This window comes from Ochotona curzoniae, unplaced genomic scaffold, assembly GCF_017591425.1.
Source record: "Ochotona curzoniae isolate NIBS_2020 unplaced genomic scaffold, NIBS_Ocur_1.0 contig_2210, whole genome shotgun sequence".
NCBI lineage: Eukaryota > Metazoa > Chordata > Mammalia > Lagomorpha > Ochotonidae > Ochotona > Ochotona curzoniae.
The window spans coordinates 23,388,298-23,407,487 of NW_024465369.1; the positions used below are offsets into that span (position 1 = coordinate 23,388,298).

Consider the following 19,190-nt stretch of genomic DNA (forward strand, 5'->3'; position numbering starts at 1 on the left):
CCCGGACCTGGTTCTCTCATATACTGGTTAGTGTTGTGGCCTAACTCTCATTGGTATGTACTGTGATCTAGCCCTGCCAGCTAGACCCCCAGCCCTAGCTTTAGTGTGTACCACAATGTGGTGTTCTGCAGTAGTAAATGCTAACTAGCCCAGTTCAGGTCTCCCACGTGAGCTGGTGCATCATTCTGACCCAGAAAGGGCCTCCGGCTTCCTCCTCTAAACCACTCGGTCTCATCCCCTTTGCTTACGGGTAAGTAGGGTGGCCTTGTCAACAGAAATCCCTCTGAAGTCATTACTTACCTGTAAAATACTCCCTCAGTGGTCTTCCCTCCCACCTATCTCCTTGTCCCTTTCACTGATAAACCCACAGTCCCTGTGCCCAAGAGCACATGGGTTCTGCAGCCCAGCCTTCTGTAGCTGATCCTCTGGTGAAGTGGTGTGCTGGGCTGGGGCTTTGCCCAGCCACTAGGATCCCAAGTTCCTGGTATGTGTGCTGGCCTTGGGACCTTACCCCTCCATGCACCAAGGTCCAGGCCCTTTTATAGTTCCCCAAGCCCAGCATACCAATACACCAAGCCAGCATGCTAACCTAGAACCCTCCCCTTCCCAACCAGTCTGGGACCATGCACATGGAAAATCCCCAGGCTCCACTCCACCTGCCTATAGTGAGCCCCGGTCACCCCTGCCATCAACCCTCATCCTCCCTTCCACCCCCGCAATCCTGCATCCCCCAAGAGCTGACCTCTGGGTATCCCGGCACAAAAGGTGGTGGTGGGCCTGGCAGCAAAACTTCATTTTCAAGTGACAAGTTATGTAAAATGTGTGAGCCACAATCCACATCCCAGTCTTGTTAAACAAAGACTCTCAAGAACACTTTTTTTGTTTCCTTGAAGGCATAGAGCTATACTTATCAATGTTCACTATGATTCTATCATCATCAAAGGCTGTTCAAAGTCAAGGAGAGATCACACCTGTACCAAGCGTCCCCTGATTGCTATGCTTTTCTTTCTTGCATTTGTTTTTAAATTGTTTGTTTGTTTCTCTTTGTTAAGTGCCAAGGTGCCACTGCCCACTAATTACTCATTTATTCATTTACAGCTGCATTCAACAACATCCATTAAGTAGGCTTAATGTATTGGCTGCATCAACAAGACACAACAGCTTTTTCTGTCATCTCTGGTCTTCTAAGTTTCTGTGTATTGTGAAATTGCATGAATGAGTTTATTAAAATTGTATGTAGAAATAGGTTTTAACTAAAGGATTCAGGGCGTCTTGAGCAGTTCAAATGGAATTTTGATGTTCTATCTTATTCCAAAAATTTAAGTAGCTTAGAAAACTCATACACTCAAATAGCATTAATATTTATCATTAATTGCCATAGTGATACGAAGTAACTAGATCATGACAAGGGATGCCAAGGAGAAGAACCAATGCTGCCAGGAGTACTTTGGAGCCATTGGAATGTAGGGTGCAGGCTGAAGTTCCTGGTCACTTGCTGGAGGTGGGCATCTGGATGAATCCAAGCCTGTTAGTATTTTTTGTATGAAAAAAATGAGCTTCAGCTTTGGTGGGTGGGTTGTGCAGTGTTCTTCCTATTTCAGTGTTAATGATCCTGTGAAAGTTTGAAGTTGCTGGAATCTGAACTCTTAAATGAGTCAGATGTTGCTTTGCTTTGGCACTGTGTTTTATCATGTAGAGGGCTTGCAGGCAGTAATCCAAGTACCTTTCCTCACATTATTCCATACTCCACTTCATGGCCTGCTGACACAGGGCCCTTCTGTTGTTGTGAGCCAGGTAGAGCTTGAACAGTCTGAGGGAGACTTGGTTCACTGACTTACCTCTTCGAATAAACACATGTCATGATGGGCTGTGAAGCATGCAACCTGCGGTTAACAGTGAATACCTAAAGAGGAACTTGAATTCCACTCAAGTGGAGCTGGAATGTGTGTGTAAATTTGACTGATCCCACAAGGGAAAGTAGAGGGAACCTTCAGAGTTGGAGAAAGAAAAGTTGAGACCCTTTTGAAAAAGAATTTCCAGGCTCTTGGTTTTGTGTGAAACAATTATCCTTGAAAACTTTGCTGGTATCCCCAAGGATGAGACATGATGGGGATTTTCTAAAGTGTTATCTCAAGTGGCCCCCAAACTTGGGGTTAATTGTTGGCTAACAAAGCCGACCCCATCCACTTCCTCAGGCATAATTATGATCCTGCATGTGGCATGACATTTGGCATTTGGATATTAGGATAAGTGGTTAACATTAATTGCATTTGATGATTGCCACTAGAGTGAGGGTATAAAGGAATTGGCAGCCAGTAGCAGTAACCAGTTGTAGCACTGACAGTTGTGTGGAGGAAAGCTATTAATTAATTTCTGGATGTTGATTCCTCCTCCCCCACCAAAAAAAGCTTTTCAGATAATTAACTAAGAACACAAGCAGTTTGGCTCCCTGGTTGAACACTGGTAAGAAAATTATACTTTAAATCTTGTATTATGATTACTGTAAATATCATGTATCAAATGCCTTCCTTTCATTAAAGTTCTAAAGTGCTATTAGAAATGGCCATGATTAAACATGTTTAACATTAGAAAAAGGATGATTTTGCTGACCTGGGTGGAATGAATGAGAGCATTGTAAGTCTAAAAGATGATGCTTGGATATTAGAAATCAGAAACACTGCAAACATGATGCTGCATGAGCCAATGAAAACTGTAAGCTCCTGTGCTTGGGCTTGACTTCTGTTATCTTTATGTGATTATCCTAATTAGGGATTTTCTCCCCTCCTCCTTGCCATGCCACCCAGAAGTTCCTGAGGTTGCTTTTCTCACTCTCTTTCTGACGACCTTCATTTTCAGAACCTCCTTCTTTAAGCCCTAGTTATTGGCTCATTCTGTCCCATCTCAAAAGCAATCACTCTGTCATCCAGTAGTCAGCATTTGCTCCCTGGAAATCTCCCTGTCAAGGAGAAAGGGCCAGAAACAGAGCAGGCATTCATGGGATAGGCAAGCATGGAAGGACACAAAGGAGAATGCCTGAATTCACAATTGCACCTTTTGGGCTCCTCCCAGGGAGTCTCCAGGTGCCTGCAGCTCTGGGTCGGGTTGCCAGAGCCAGATGTCAGGTGTGCGCTCATGCTATGCAGAGGGCTGGGGATCCTGCAGTCAGGCACACCTGCTGCTCCCTCCCCGCCCCCCTGCCCCATACCTGTGTTGGTTGGCTTGCTCCTTAAAACTACTCCGGCTGAGGACCTTGGCAAATTCTTTCTGGCTTTTGTGTTATCTTGGCATCCTCACCCCAGGAAGGGACAGCCCCTGCCATAACCTCTTTCCTATTGAAACTTCTTAGGGCCTGTGATTCGTATTAACCATGTAATCACTGAGGATCTTGACTTGGTTTCTGCCTTGGATGGTGACTCTAATCTGAACCTGTGAGTCCTGTTCTTGTGGCATTTCTATTACAGTCTCATACATAGATTCTGTGCCTCCTTGGGAGCCCATCAGCCTATAGAGACCACACTACCCTGGCTCCTCGTTACAAGCTGGGTTAGCAGAATTTGACTTGCCACATAGCAGATAATGCTGTTTTTCTTTTAAACAATTTTTACAATTTCCTTTTAAAATTTTATTTGAAAGCCAAAGAGGTGATGGGTTAAGGGAAGAAGGGAGAGAGAGAGAGACAGAGATAATTTCCTTCTGCTGGTTCATTCCCCAAAATACCCCTAACAGTCAGGGCTGGGTCAGCTTGACTCCTGAAACTCAAACAAGGGCTCCTATGTAAGCAGCAGGGACCCAAGTCTTTGAGCATCACCTGCTACTCCTTGAGGTGTGCATGAGCCGAAGCTGGATCCGAAGATAAAGGGCTGAGATTCAAATCCAGCACTCTGCTATGGTTGGAAAAGTCCCAGGTAGCAGCTTAACTGCTGCATCAAATACATGCCCTAATAGTGTGTTTAAATGAAGAATTTGGAAAATCAAGTGCTTAGAGCAATCAATTGCTTCTCTTTCGATCTTGTGCTTGCTTAGCTCTTTCTCTGTTGTTGATTCACTAATGTAATGCTGATATCAGTACTTTTATTGTTAAGTTTTTGTTTATAAATACATAGAGAGCAGATTTCATGAATTTCATAAAATTCAATGAAAAGACATATCTGATAAAAGATTGTGATCTGAAATATATAAAGATTTCTTAAAACCCAACAATAAGAAAGAAACCAGCAGCAGCAATAATAATTGAATTAAAAACTGAGTCAAAGACTTCGACAACTCAGCAAAGAAAATGTAACGATGGCAAACAGGCATGTGAAAAAACACTTTTTTCATGTCTTTAGAACATGCCAGTTAAACAAAATGAGGTACCATAGCACACTTACTAATGAAAGGCCAAACTCTAGGTGACTGACAACACCAAAATGCTGCAAAGGATGTTGAGAAAAAGGAGCTCTTGTGCATTGCTGATGGGAATGCAAAATGACAAAGCCACTGAAGAAAACAACTGGCAATTTCTTACGAAACTAAACATATACTTACTATATGACCCAGCAATCAAACTCCTTGGTATTAACCCAAAGGATTTAAAAACTTATGTCTATACAACAGCCTGCCTACAAATGTTTGCAACCATCTTATTCCTAATTGACAAAACCTGGAAGCAACTAAGAGGCTCTTCAGTAAATGAATGGATACATAAACTGTGGTACATTGCCACACTGGAATGTTTTTAGTACCAAAAGTAAATGAGCTCTTCAGCAAGAAAAAGACATGAAGATAACTTACATGCACATTACTAAAGTAAAAAACTGATCTGGAAATGCTCCATGTTCTAAGATGCCAACTGTCTGACATTGTGGAAAAGGCAAAAGCTATGGCAATATTAAAAATAACAGTGATAGTCCAAGACTGAAGTGGAAGGGAGTGGGGAACAATAGGTGCGTTATGTCTAGGACAGTGGAAATACTTTCTGTGACACTATAATGGTGCACACATATCATTTTACCTTTGTCCAAATACACAGGAAAGGTAGTATTATGAGTGAATCCTAATGCAAACTATGGATTTGGGTGATAATGCTATATCAACATGGGATTGACACTTGTAACAAATGCAATGCTCTGCAGAGGTTATTGATAATGACAGAGGCTATACCTGTACAGGGGTATGTGGGATAGCTCTGTACCTTCCATTGAAATTTGTTGACAATATCTATGTGTTTTAAAAAAGAGTCTACTAAGAATTCTTTTCCCAAAGGATATGATTATGACAGTGAGAAGGGATCACTAAATAGGAGGAAGTATACATGGCATGTATCTAAATATCTAAACAACTCTCACAAGAAAATAGTTATACAGGAGGACAGGAGGAGGCTCGTTTCCTAATCCTGGAGACTCCCGGTACCTCACCAAGGACTATCAGTATGGGCACCAAGGACCATATCCCAATTGTCAAGGAGATCACAGAGAATTGGAGTGCCCTTGTAGGCCGAGAACTCTGAGGTCAACCATTCCCTATCAAATCTCTCACACTGGATGGAAGAGGCCCAGATTCTTCCTCACAGGATCTAATGCCATTGGAACAACAGCCAGGAGCCCTGACTGGTCCTCAGAAACAGAACAGTTAACTTCCTTCAGGATTCGTGAGAGGAGCTTTCTCTGCTTCTTACTTAGTTCCAACTTTGACTCCCCACCCTCTCTTGCAATGACCATCAGGGTCACTCTGGAACTCCCAAAATTAGATCAGATAAACAGAGAGAGACCAATAGGGAAAGCTTAGAACAGACAGGAAAAAGTCAGCTTGTACCCCCATATACCTTACTAGGTCAGACACAAAGTTTCTCCTCACTAAGGTATTGAAGATTTCTCTGTGCACTCCTCCTAAAACTGTTCTGCTCCGCAACCATTAACATATGGCTTGTTAGAGTTATAAGTCTGTTTGGACTACCCTAAAATTTGTGAAGTTCAGTAAAAATCATGCTTGAAATACTATAAGCCGTTAAATATAAAAACAAAAATAGACACAAGACAGCTGAATAGTACCCTATAACCATTTTAAGATTTATTGCAGCCAGTTGTGTATAAATTAAAATTGAGATGTCAATGAAGTAGTTACAGGATGTGGTTAAGAACTTGTGTTTTCTACCATATTGATCCCTCAATATCATATCAGTTAACTTCATGATATTGTAAATTTCCATGTTTCTTCCTATTGTTGAAGTTGTATAGTGGCTTTTCATTGGAGGGAATGGTATTCTGCCAGGTCTACTTTCAGACCAAGGATGGTCTCCCAATGAAACTGTTGAATTTATCTGGACAATAAGATGCTGGACTCTCTGCATGGTCCATGCCCGCAATGATGGAATTATGACTGTTTATGAGCTGTACTACTATAACAATATGGAGGAATTCAATATGGGGAGAGGGCTTGGGAGGGTGCTGAGGGAATCCAAGAGCTTATGAAACTGTGTCATAAAATGAAATCATATAAAAAAAAGAAAATGGTTGTGAAGTAACAAGCAAGTATGGAAAATTTTAAAATCATGAATCATTATAGAACTATATAAATTAAAACCACAATGACATCCCAATAAGTACTCATTAGAATGGCTAAATTTTTTAAATCACATAGTTTTTACTACATGTGTAGTGATAGAACCATTTTGGAAAAATAGTTGATCTGCCACAGCTGAACATTAGCACCCCCTTTGACCTAGCAGTGCTGTGGTGAGGTATGTGCACCCAGCTGAAACAGACCTGTGCTATGAGACTGCTGTGAGATCAATGCATCGAGAGGCAGCTGTTCTCCATGGAATGCTTCTGAGTAATCTGGATGTCACTCAAACTGCACGAAGGTGTGGGCATTCTGGAAGAAATGCCAGGATGCTGGATATCCCACAGGGAATCATGGGCTTCTACTTGCATTCTTCCTACCTGAGGATGCAGTCAAGGGAAGGGTTCCCTCTCACAGGCATCTCACCTGCTTCCTGCTGTATTGCTGCTCTTTCTTTGGAGCTGGTACTAGGATTGTACAGTTTGAATATTATCTGGCTTCAAAACTCATGAAGGATTTTATATCCCCAAATTCTTACACTAGTGATATTAAAAAGGCAGGAACTTAAATCCGATTATGATATTACAGAGATGAGGCCTTTGGGAATGGATTAGACTGCATTAAGGTGCTGGGAAAACCAGTAATGGCACTTCAGGTTGAACCACTCTCTGAAATGCCAGCATCCCAGATGAATGCCATTTCAAGTCCTAGCTGTTTCACTTTCCATCCATCTCTTTGTTAATGTGCCTAAGAAACCACTGAAGTAGGCCCAAGCAGCTATGGCCCTGCCACCCACATGGGAGACCAGTTGGAGTTCCAGACTCCTGGTTTTAGCTTGGCCCAGAGGTGGTCATTGTTGCTAACTCTCTCGCTTTTAGGTAAATAGAATAATTTTTTTAAAGAATAACCCATCATTGAATCCTGGTGGCCTTATATTGAGAGAGGTCACATAGACCAACACAAACTCCTCATCTCTTGCTATGTAGTACTCTGGGGGGACTCTGCCAAAAGAAATGTTGAAGCTGGAAACTGATCTAATGGGACTTACTGATCTTGCACTGTGAACCTCCACAACTGTGAAGCAAATTTAATTCCCATTCTTAGTAAGCAAAACCTGCCTCAAATATTTTGCTTGAGTCTCAAAAAGCTGACAAATATTCATCACTAAGCCCCCATGAACTGCAATTTCCAATTCAGAGAACCTTGCAACAGCATTGAAAGATTCTCAGAATCTCAGGAGATGCTTGGAGTCCACAGTGACCCAAGTCTGCTGGAGGAGCAGGAGACTGCATTACTCTTTGTCTCCTTGGGTTCTCCCCAGCTCACTGTGCTGCTGCGGAGTGCAGAAGGTTAACATGGGTAGGGCTGCTCGGAGCCCTACTCCTAACTCACCAGAAAAAGAATAACCAGAGCTAACATCCATGGTTAGCTGACCAATACTTTTGTTCTTAACATTCTATTATTTCAGTACCATTGTTCCCCCTGTTTTGCTGAGTTTCACTAACTTGCTGGAGGTCATTTTCCCATGAAGTGGTAAAGTGGTATCCTTGTTCCTGACTCTAGAGTTCTCAACCAGATCCCTTGCATTGGATGCCTGGCAACGGCTATGTGGCTCTCCTGATGATGTCACTGTTGAACCTGAGAGGGGTTCATGAGGGAGTCAGATACTGAGAATGTTCCTTAGCTTGGATGCCACAAGCTGGGTAGTTTAAAACAACAGAAGTACATTGTTTCACTAGCTAGAGACCTGAAGTCTGCTGGGATGTCAGCTGGTACTGTAATGTCAGGCGGTACTATAACGCTCCTTCCATTACCCACTGGGGAGATGCCATCCTTGCCTCTTCCTTGTTTTCCATGATACCAGCAATCCCTGGTGTCGTTCCATCTGCCTGAGCACCACTCCACTCTGCTTCCATGTCACACATATAGCTGTATTTCTTTTCCTCTTTGTACAAAAGCATCAGTCCTAAGGGACTATTCTGCTCCAGTAAGACCTCATATTAATGAATTTATATCCACAACAACAAATTCTGTGATTCTAGCTGTTATGTCTCTACCCTATCTTTTGGGAGGACATGATTCAATGTGCATCCCTGGGCTAGGCATCTTTTGGTTTCTTTAACCTTCATCCCTGAACAAGGCAAGTGAGTACCTTGCCTAATAACAGAGGATGTAAATGGTGAAAGCAGGTCTTGACTAAAGCCAGTGCTCACTTTGTCCCACTAGGCCCCTGTAGAAGAGCTGGTACAGATGCCAACAGCAGGTGAGGGTCACAATCTCATTAGAAAGTGAAGATGATAATGTCATAATGTGGTTAGAAAGTTAAGATGATAATGTCATATAAATATATATATCTACACACAGAGATCTGCATAAGGGCAGTTCAAAAAGTTTATGGACATGGAATTAAAAGGCAAGGATAATTTGGAGTCAAATTTTTTAAATTCCTGCACTATTATTTTTTCATAATACATATTTTTCCATTAAATTTTGAACACTCTCTTACAGGGACCTTCCTACCCAATGCAAAAAAGAGAGAAAGAAACAGGTTTCTGTGTGTAATGATTTTCAGACTCAAAGGCTGCATCTTGAAAGAAATGTAGGTAGTAAAAACATAAAAAAAAATCCCAAGGGACTGTAGCATGCTATTTTTCTGATCAAAAGAAAACAGCTCTTTGCTGGTGAAAACTCACTTTGGTGAGGTTGGGTGTGCATCCTACAGAGCTAGGGGAGGGCTATGTCTGCTGAAATCAGTCTTCCTTCTGAAGGCAATCAGAAAAGGCTTTCTACCCGTGAGGTCTTTCATTCTTGTGGGGTTTTATTCTGCTGGTTCTCATGTTCATTATCCATAAATGCAGGGCTCCAAGTATTATGCAAAAGTTTACCCTTAGGCTCAACCGTGTTACTGGGACATCTAGGATTCCAAAAAGATCATGTAATTGTTTCTGGCACAAGGATAGCTGGAATGTCTGTCTCTGCGTTGCATGAGACCTGCTCTGCCTTCCAGCTTTTAGTTGTCAGCAGTCAGCAACCAGGCAGGTAGCGATGGGAGTGTACTAATTAAATCAGCTGCTTGATCTCGAAGTCTGTACCAGCAATGACTAGGTCCTCGGCTTAGGAACTTTTGAGCACTACCTGTCTTTCTCCCTGCCTGCTTGGAATGTAATTATCTTGTCAGCCAAAAAAAAAAAAACCCACAGCTGAATGAGTGCTTGGCAGCACTTACAAAAGTGATAAGGAAAGACGAATGGACCCATAGTGCATGACTGTTCTGAGACAAACAAATGCACAGGGAAGCATTGGAGAATGGAAACCGGGAGAACAAAGAGACTGCCTTGAGTATCTGCTGCTGAGGACGCTTCAGATCTTCTCTTAATGAGATTAGCCTGCCTTTGGAGAGCAGGTGGCAGGGGAGCATAAGCCCCACAGCTTTAGAGAGCTCTTGTAAAATGGCAAGCAGTGTGGGGTTCAGGAGCAGCCCCTTGTGTCCTGCAGACCAAACGGCAGGTAATAAAACTTTGAAGGATGACTAGCAGGAAGGCAACAAAGGGGACAAGGAAATAGCAGGCAGGCGTATGTGTCAGGACTGCTACAGAGCATTCTCTTGGGGCCTGGAAAGTAGACGGGCAGCAAAGGCATCCCAGGAGCTTGTCAGCAATGCAGACTCTCAGACCCTGGCCCAGACCTTCTGAATCATTGTCTGCATTTCAACAGGATCCCAGGTGACCCCATACACCAGAGGAAATTTTAAATACCACTGGATCTCTGTCCCAGAGAAACCAGATTGATCCCATTAGGGTACAGCCTGGGCATGGGGCTATTTATTTTTGTTTATTTTTTTTTCTTCAAATCTTTCTAGGTGAATTCAATAGGCATCAGCGTCTGAGTACCACTGCTAGAAGGGTGTCCAGGAGGGCCGGTGGCCATTTGGTAAGGAGAAGTGTTATAGTTTTAAACCTTTATGACCATTATTCATATTGGATTTTCTGCCTGCTGTACACTGGAGACACATATACTTGGTATTGAAAGTGAGAGTTTTAAAAAAACTTTTAAATAAGTGTTAGACAAAAGCCTAGGATTCTGTTGTGTTTAATGGCTTGTTTGTTTTTGGTTTGAGATGCAGACAGAGACTATATTCTCGTGTACTTGTTCACTCACCCAGAGACCTGCCATGGTTAGACTGCTTTAGGCTCAAGTCCAGGTCTCCTGTGAGAGTGGCAAGGACCCACCCACTGGGGCCATCTCCACTGCCTCCCAGGCCCTGAAGGAACAGGAGTTGGAGCTGGAGTTGGAAGCAGAGCCTGGAGCTGATCTCAGAGTCTCTGACAGGAACAGTGAGCATTTGAACTGGCATCTTAACTGCTTAGGTCACATTGCCCACCCACATGTGGCACTTTTCAAGTCCTCCTTCCTTGGAGTGGCACTAGAAGCACTTGAACAATCTGTGTCCTCTACTTCTCATACTCTGTCGCCTTCTCCTCCAGCAAGCTGCAGGGTAGCTGGCCTCCTCGCAGTTTCTCAGACATGCTGTGAGCACTGAGTGTTTTATGGCTAAGTTGGATTTAAGTTTCAGGAAAACAAAGCAAATGTCCTAAAAGAAGTATCTCCCAAATGTCACCTGGGCAATGCTTGTACTAAAAACTTTTGTTTATTTGCAATTCAAATTTAGTTAGACATCCTGTATTTTTATGTATAAAATCTGGCAACCTAATAGAATGCATAAATGAAGTTTGCCCAAACTACTCAATTTCACCAGCTCATTTCCAACATTGTTTGCTTTCTGAAGATTTAATATTGCAGGGGCAATTAAATATTTGAAGCTGTCTTGCAATTAATAGTAGCCCCTGTAGTAGTATATTTTAGACTCCCTGAGATAATAAAACATTAAATTAATATATATAATAGTCTCCAAATCTTGTGTACTGTGGGTGTTTTTGTAACTCATCCCTTGGGCTTTGATGCCACATGTAAGTGTTTGAAAATCTGTGCCATGAGGAAAATGCTAGATTGCTATTCTGCTCTGTATGGTGAGCCAAGCTGGGGTGAGGATAGCTGTGATCTGGGCCATCATCAAAGACACCAATGCTGAGAGGCCAACTTGCCTCTGGTGCCAGGTGAGTGAAAAAACAGGACTCCTTTTGTCCTGGGTGAGCCAGAGAAGGCATCCAGCAGGTCGCACAACTCTGAATGTTTTGCAGTCCATAGAGGAATGTTGTTCAGAAATACGTAGAGCTTCCCAAGGGGGTGCTTTCAGGAATAAGAAAATGGATTGTAGAAATTATGAGTGGATCTTATTAAAATCATAACATGAAAATGTAAGATCATAAATATAATGCAAAACAACCCAGCAGGTTGTAAGGTGGTAGCCTGGGTTTAGGGACTCCTGGTGGGGATGCTTAAGTTGCTTTTATTTTGAAGCAGACATCCTATTAATATTACAACCAGAGACTCAGAATTTTATAGGTTGATCTTGCTTTCATCTAACATTATTTTTGTCAGTAAAAGTGACTGGTGCATAACTACATGCAATTTAATTTTTCTGCCTTTATAAGATTGTAAAAAAATAAACAAATCTAAAAGTTTTTTGAACATACTTAATATGTATAGTACGATGCCAATTATGCTAAAAGATGTAAATGTATGCAAAGAAAAAAGACTGAGGAGACTTCATGCTCAAATGTCAACGGTGGTTAGCGATGATGTCTGAGTGATGAGTTTATGATCTTTCATTTCTTCGTTGTGTTTTTCTGAAACTGCCCCCACTCCTTTTAATAAATAGCATGTACTGTAATTTTATAACCAGAAAAGGAGTAATTCAAAGTTTTGTTTTGACCACACTTTAACACAGTATTGTTGTTGGGAGCTTAGTGGATGCAACTGCATAGGATGACAACCTGTACAAACGCAGGAATATGCAAGGTGCCATGTGCCTAAGATCCAGGGCTGCACTTCTTCACAGAGCTCTCCAGTGGAGAGTTCATGTGCAAGGAGCTGCAGAGCTGCAATATCTGGAGGTGGCACAATCAGGTGTCACCTGGTGCCCACAAGTTCAGAATGTGCACAGAGCCAAATGTAAGGGCACTTTCACAAACAAATGGGGAAATGCAATTTAAATGATTAATGTGCATTCTATAGCCAAAAAAGAGAATTGCACGCATATAGGTTTTTTTTGGTTAAAAAAAATCTCAAGCAAAAAATCAAGACAAACTATGCATGAGTGATGATTTTTTGGCACCAAAATGTATATTTTAATCTCATTTTCCATGAACTTTTTTGAACCATTCTCATTATTTAGAAGTATGTCATTATAATAAACCGTGGTCTGTGTTACAGCTCCTGCCCCACAATTCCACTTTGGTGGGCACTGGAGACAATGATTGCCATGGTCCGTGGTTGGCCAAGGGCATCATGCTTGTGGACCAGCGGAGGGTCTGTTCTGGGCACTCTGAGATTCAGTAATCCACAAAATCCAAATGTCTCTTTTTCCTCAAACCTACACATCTTTTAAAAATTTATTTGAAAGGGAATGAAAGTGAAAGAAAAAGAGAGGAGGTTTCTGGGTTCATTGTTTTATTGCCCAGATGCCTGCCAGGGCTGAGACTGGCCCAGGCTCAATTGAGGTCTCCCACTACTTGAGCCATCACCTGCTGTCTTCCACAGTGTGCGTTAGCAGGAAACTCTACAAGAACAGAGCTAGCACTTGAGCTCAAGAGCTCTGACATGCAATGCAGGCATCCCAAGCAGCATGCTAGTCACTACCCTAAGTGACCAGCCCTATACATCATAAAATTGTTCTAGTCTTCTGAACTAACCCAACTAAAGAGTAACAGTAAAGGCGTCTATGTCAAGGGCTTCCTGGCCTTGAAATATCTTGTCATTTATAAGAATTCCTGTATTGGTTCACATGACAGTCAGCTCTGTTCCACCCTTGGGCTCTGTGCTGTCAAAGGCATTTTTTTAAATGGGTTACTTCTTTAATTTTTTTTCTCTGGTGCCCTAATGGCTAGCAATTGACACATTCTTTCATGGTAGATGCCCACAGCCCACTTATCTTGATGTTGAGGCTATAGACGTAGGTCGTCAGAATTCAAATCCTACTTCTCAGGAGCAACTTAGCCTTTCTGGTTTCTTAGCCCTAAGATGGAAATCATGTGATACAAGCAGTAGGTATTTAAGCCTTAATCCCTACATTGTCACTTAACAAGCTCTTAGCTCACATTCCTTGCTACCCCATTGCTGTCATTGTCATGGGTATACACCCTCCTGGCCCTCGGTTTTCACCCCTGTGAATTGAAAGACTTGGCACAACACTGTAACACTGTTGGCAGCAAATTGGTGTGCAAATTACTTCACTGCTCCCTCTCACAAAAAATGTTAACTACAAATGAGTAAAAGCACCAAAAGACAGGGGAATGCTGGCCCCTCAGCAAAACTCTTAAATTTTTGAATCATCTATGAGACTTTGGGAAGAAAGTAGTGTCTTATTCTGTCTCATGGTCCAAACTGGCCTGGCATATAGGTGTTGCTTATGAAATGTTTGGTGAGTGAATGGATGACTGTGCAATCAGTAGTATTTTGGTTCAATGTGACATTAGCCTTTCCTGTGGTTGTGTAACTTTTGAAACTTGTAGATCTTGTACTGATGAAAGCCCATTTTTATATTTCAGCTTTGGTTGACCTGATAGATATCTCATTAAGGCCTTGTTTTCCTTTGTGTTTGTTTTCTCAATCATGAGGCTTCATATTCTTTTTGTAACAATTTATTTTTTAAATTTATTTAAAAATTGGAGCTACAGAAAGAGGAAAGACAAAGAACCTTCTATCTACTGTTTCACTTCCCAGATGGCTGCAACAGCCAGGGCTGGGTCAGGCCAAAACCAGGAACCAGAAGCCTCTCCCAGTTCTCCCATATGGATATTGCAGGGGACCCATATTTGGGCCATCTTCTGCTGCTGTTCCTAGGGATATTAGCAGGGAGCTGGATTAGAAGTGGAACAGCCAGAACATGACCAGTGCCCATATGGGTTACCATTGTGGCAGGTAGTGGCCTTACATGCAGTGCCACAATGTTGGCCTGAGATTTTGTGTTCTTTAGAAGAACGCTGTGGGAGATCTATGGGGTAACCACTGATGATTTTTTTTCATGGTTGGGATTTCTTCTTTACTCTGGAAACATCTGCTTAACAACGCTGCCTGGTATTCTGAGGTCAGGGGCTTTATTTCCAAATCTTGCCTCTCCAAGGCATATTTCTATTAATGAGGAACATGTAGGGAGCAGGTCCTCTTGCCTTTGTTCTGAGATATTATCAGTTAAGGAGCAATCGAAATCTTTTCCATTCCACTTGAATTAAAATCAGTTTGCTAAGTCCATAGAAATGCCTTGTAATTTAGAAGTTGTCTTTTTAATTCATAAAAGATTTTATGGTCACAAAAAAAATCGTGAGTTAAGAATATCCCATTAGCAGATGGGATAGACAGCACAAAGAACAACTTTCTAGGCCATTGCCCTGCATTTAGCTATGTGGCAGCTAGCTGAACGTTGTCTCTGGAGACCCTCCAGGCTCTCAGACACTGGAGATTCTGGATTGAGTTCCTAACGCTGAGCTTCAGCCCGATCAAGCTGGATTGGTGTGAGCATCTGAGGAGCAAACCAGTAGAATGAAACACTCTCAAACAAACGATATGAAATAAAGCAATGAGAGAAGAGCAAAGGTCTTCAATTTTTACTTTTCCCTCTCATTTTTTCTGTCTCCTTTTCTGTCTTGCTGTCGTAAAAGGCTCTAAATATCAAGAAGGAAGAAGAGGCAAACTAAAAACTGGGTTATGGAGTCCAGAAACACTGAAACTTGTACATGGCAGAAGATTTTCACAAACCACCCAAGAACATCAGGCTTATTGCATATGAGGGAACTTCAGACAGGTCAATTGTCTAGTCTCTGAAGTGAAGTTTTTTTCACCAAAATGAACAGAGTTTGAGTTATTTTTCCACCAACTTTTTGAAGCCCCTTCATGTTACAACTGCCCTTTATGCTTGTCTTTAGATCAAACATTCAACAATGAGATGAACGAGTAGTTAGGGGTTTCCTTCCATGGGCTCCTCAGACGGCTGTGGATCTTCTCCAAAAGACTGGTTCAAGACCAGAGCAGAGGGGACTGGTGTCATGGTGCACTGGGTTAAGCTTAAGCCTGCATCACTGGTATCCCATATGAACGAACTGTTATTAAGTCTCAGCTGCTCCGCTTCCACTCTACTGGCTCACGGTAAATGGTCTTCCTCAGCCCTAACTAGTACTTGTAACCCAGACTCAAAGTCCTTGTTTAGAATATCAATTTTAGAAAAGAGGAGGTACTCTTATTGTGTTTTTATTCATTCAATAAATATTAGGACAGGCGTTTGACATGATAGTTTAGATACCATAGGAGACACCCGCGTCCCACACTGGAGTGACTGGGTTCAACTCTCAGCCCCACCTGAGATTCCAGCTTCCTGACGATGTGTACCTGAGAGGCATGAGGGGATGACTCCTGTATGTGGGTCCCTGACACCTCTGTGCAAGATCTGCAGGGAGTTCCAAACTGCTGGCTTTAGACTGGCCCGGCTGTTGCAGACATTTTGGAAAATAGATGAAAGATTTTTCTTTTTTTTATTTGCCCCTCTTCCTTTCTTTATTTTTTTAACCTTCCAGATAAATGAATAAATATTAAAATTTTAAATTTAATTGACTCAAAATATTTAATGGGAATTTACTGTGATTCAATTGACTTAAAAGATGAAAAACAAGATGAGCAAAACCCACCGATCTAAAAACTTAAAGAGCTAATAATTGAGGCTGTTCATCTCTAGGTGTAAAATCCTGCTTTGCCCCTGGTCTGAATGCTGTCAGACATCACTCAGTGGTCGCAGACACTGACGAGTAGACTGCAAGAATCTCCTGCGGGTCTTGTTCTTGTCTTTCTAAGTGCTGTGTTTCAGCATGACATCATAAATACCAGGTCTTATCATAATTATTGTAATTAACTTCACAAAAGTTGCCTTCTCCAGCCAGATGTAAACATTTTGAAAAGATACAGGGTATATTAAAGTTTTGCAAATAACCCAAGGTGATTAATAATAGGGTTTGACAATGTGGTGAGGAACACTGCTTTTCATCTCACTGTCTCTAAGGCTAGTCGGATTAGACAATGGGGGTTTAGCAGCCTGATACTATCTTAATGTAAATTAACAGTAAACTCTTAAAAACAACAGAGGAGATACAAATTTTTTTTATCTTGCGTAATTGAATCCTGATTCAAAATGATATTTAGCACTAGAATGTAATATGCTACCCACTGCTCTGTCGATTATCTATCATTATGTTTTGAACCCTGTAATTGGACAAACAGGAAACTATTCATAATAATAAGTTTGTTCAAAATCATCTCTTTGCTGGAGGCTGGTGTTCACACTATAGCCGCACTGCACTGAAGCAAAACTGCTTACCTTATCCATCTCTGTTATAACATGTATAGCTACACAACACACCTGGGCAGTCTACAGCATCTTACCAAGATTACTTAAAAAAAAAATAACTCGGTCAGTTTTCTTGAATGTCATAAGTGTGCCAAACAGATTTTATTTGCTGCTATTTGGGGCTGCCATTGAATGCAGCCTATCTACTACCTGCTGTGCAGATCCGTAACTGTACTCAACACTTAACTCTTGCTGAATCATTTTCCTTCTAGAATTCCCATTAGGGCTAACCACTCTGCTGCTTTATTCTACCTATCAGCAGTTTTATTTTGTGATGATTCTTCAGCAGTTATGTTCTCTATCTTACAGCTCTCCCAACATCAGGTTGCATGGGATTCCAGCACCCTACGGGCTCCTTCTAAGAGGTTTAAATGGAAAGGCAACACCAGCCATTATTGGTCTATTTTCAGTTTTCATTATCACTGGCACAAGAGATCAGCACTTCCAGGCCGTGTAAAGCCTTCGGGGAAATGCACTGTTGCTGTCATTATGTTTAGACGGGGTTGCTGCCTGCTTGCACCATCACAGGTGGAATGATAAACCCATCAGTAGAAAAATAAAATGACAAGAAGACCAGAGGCAGAGAGGGCCTGCTGACCCACTCCCCATTGTGGCTTCTGCAAAAATGTCCCTTGGAAATGAATTGGGCCTGCAAAGGAAGACCACAGATCATGACAGAACATAGATTTGCCTCCTAATGAGATTAGTAGACAGGCAAAATAAATGTCCTGCTGTTACATTCCAGGCAGGCTTTATTCTGGCGTTTTCCTTGGAAATGAACCTTTCTTTTGCAACAAGGGGGGTGCTGCGGATGCAGTAGCTAACATCCAACAGATTCTGTTTTGCCGCAGTTATTTTTCATCTTCTGTCTTTTTCATAGCAGTTTGGAGGAGGCGTATAAATGAGTTGTGAGCCTTAAAGACTATTACAAAATGAGTAATGGGTGTGTGTGTGTTCCTGATCATCATGATCATTGCTGGGGTTCCCCAGGCTGCCCTTTGGAAAAAGGTTTCCGTTTATTACCCTACCTCCTCCAAGCCAGAGTCTTGCTGGGGAGGAGGTGTTGTGGCCCCCAGCGCTCTCTCTAGCCTTAAGAATCAGAGGCAAAATAGACTCAATATTGTATTTGGGAGTAATTTTTAATTTTAATTTTTCCTGCGACTCTACTGCTTCAAAACTACCGGAAGCGAGTACCACAGACGAACAAGCCTTGAGAAAATGTCCCAGTCAGGCAAACCCTCAGGAGCTCTGGGTAGAACAAAGTTGTCAAGTATGAAGCTTGATTGCAAGGTACTTGGTTGGCTGCAGCAGAAGGCAGTTTCACCAGGTGTAAAAGACCCTCCTCTCAGTAAACATGTACGATAGCATCCTCTCTTGGACCCTTTCTGCAGAACCTGATTTAGGTTCATGAGTTGCACCATCCTCAGTAGTGAATGGTATTTAATCAAAGCCTCCAGTCAAATGATCTTAGTTTCATGAGTACTGTATCAGTCCTGAAGTAAAGAGGTCCTTTCCAAAGGAAATTGAGCGCACACTCTGCGTTGAGTGTATGAAGCATTTATTAGGAACACAACCACTTAGTTCCTTGACATTCTGTAGGGCTCATGCTAATGACACCTTACTTCTGCGTGTACTGCAGGTGAGGAGGTGGGTTACTTGTGAGGAGCCCAGTTGGTGACATTTTGATGTATTGTTTTTGATAGAAAGAAACCACGGAAGTCTTCTGTGTTTGCATGTAGGCTGTAAGTTCATGCAATTTGTTTCATGGAACAGTCCTCACTGGATAATGAGTGTTTCCTTTCAGTCTTAAACTCTAATGGAGAAATTGGTTCTTTTGGCTCGATTTATCAAGAGTTTCCTAACTGCTTGAATTGTGTCTCTGTTTGCATCTTCTTTATATATTTTATTTGCAGGATGTCAGAGAATTTCAGATCCATTCTACCCTCACCCTTAAGATTTCCACTGTGCTCAATCAGTTCTCTTTTCATCAGAGGAAATAATTCAAGGGGAAGTAAAGCTAATTTTTCTTGAAGTAGATGACATTCTGTTTATTGATGCAATCTTCTAACTTACCTTTTTTATTGGCATAATAATTCTTCCTATTCCACCATTTCTGTCTCTCCATTCTCCACTCCACACT

General features: G+C 41.9%; 1 protein-coding gene across 2 annotated transcripts in view; it reads right to left on the bottom strand.

The window, feature by feature from the left end:
- Nucleotides 1–19,190, bottom strand: part of ITGB6 (integrin subunit beta 6) — a 72,949-nt gene that overhangs the window by 33,769 nt on the left and 19,990 nt on the right. The window lies entirely within an intron of this gene.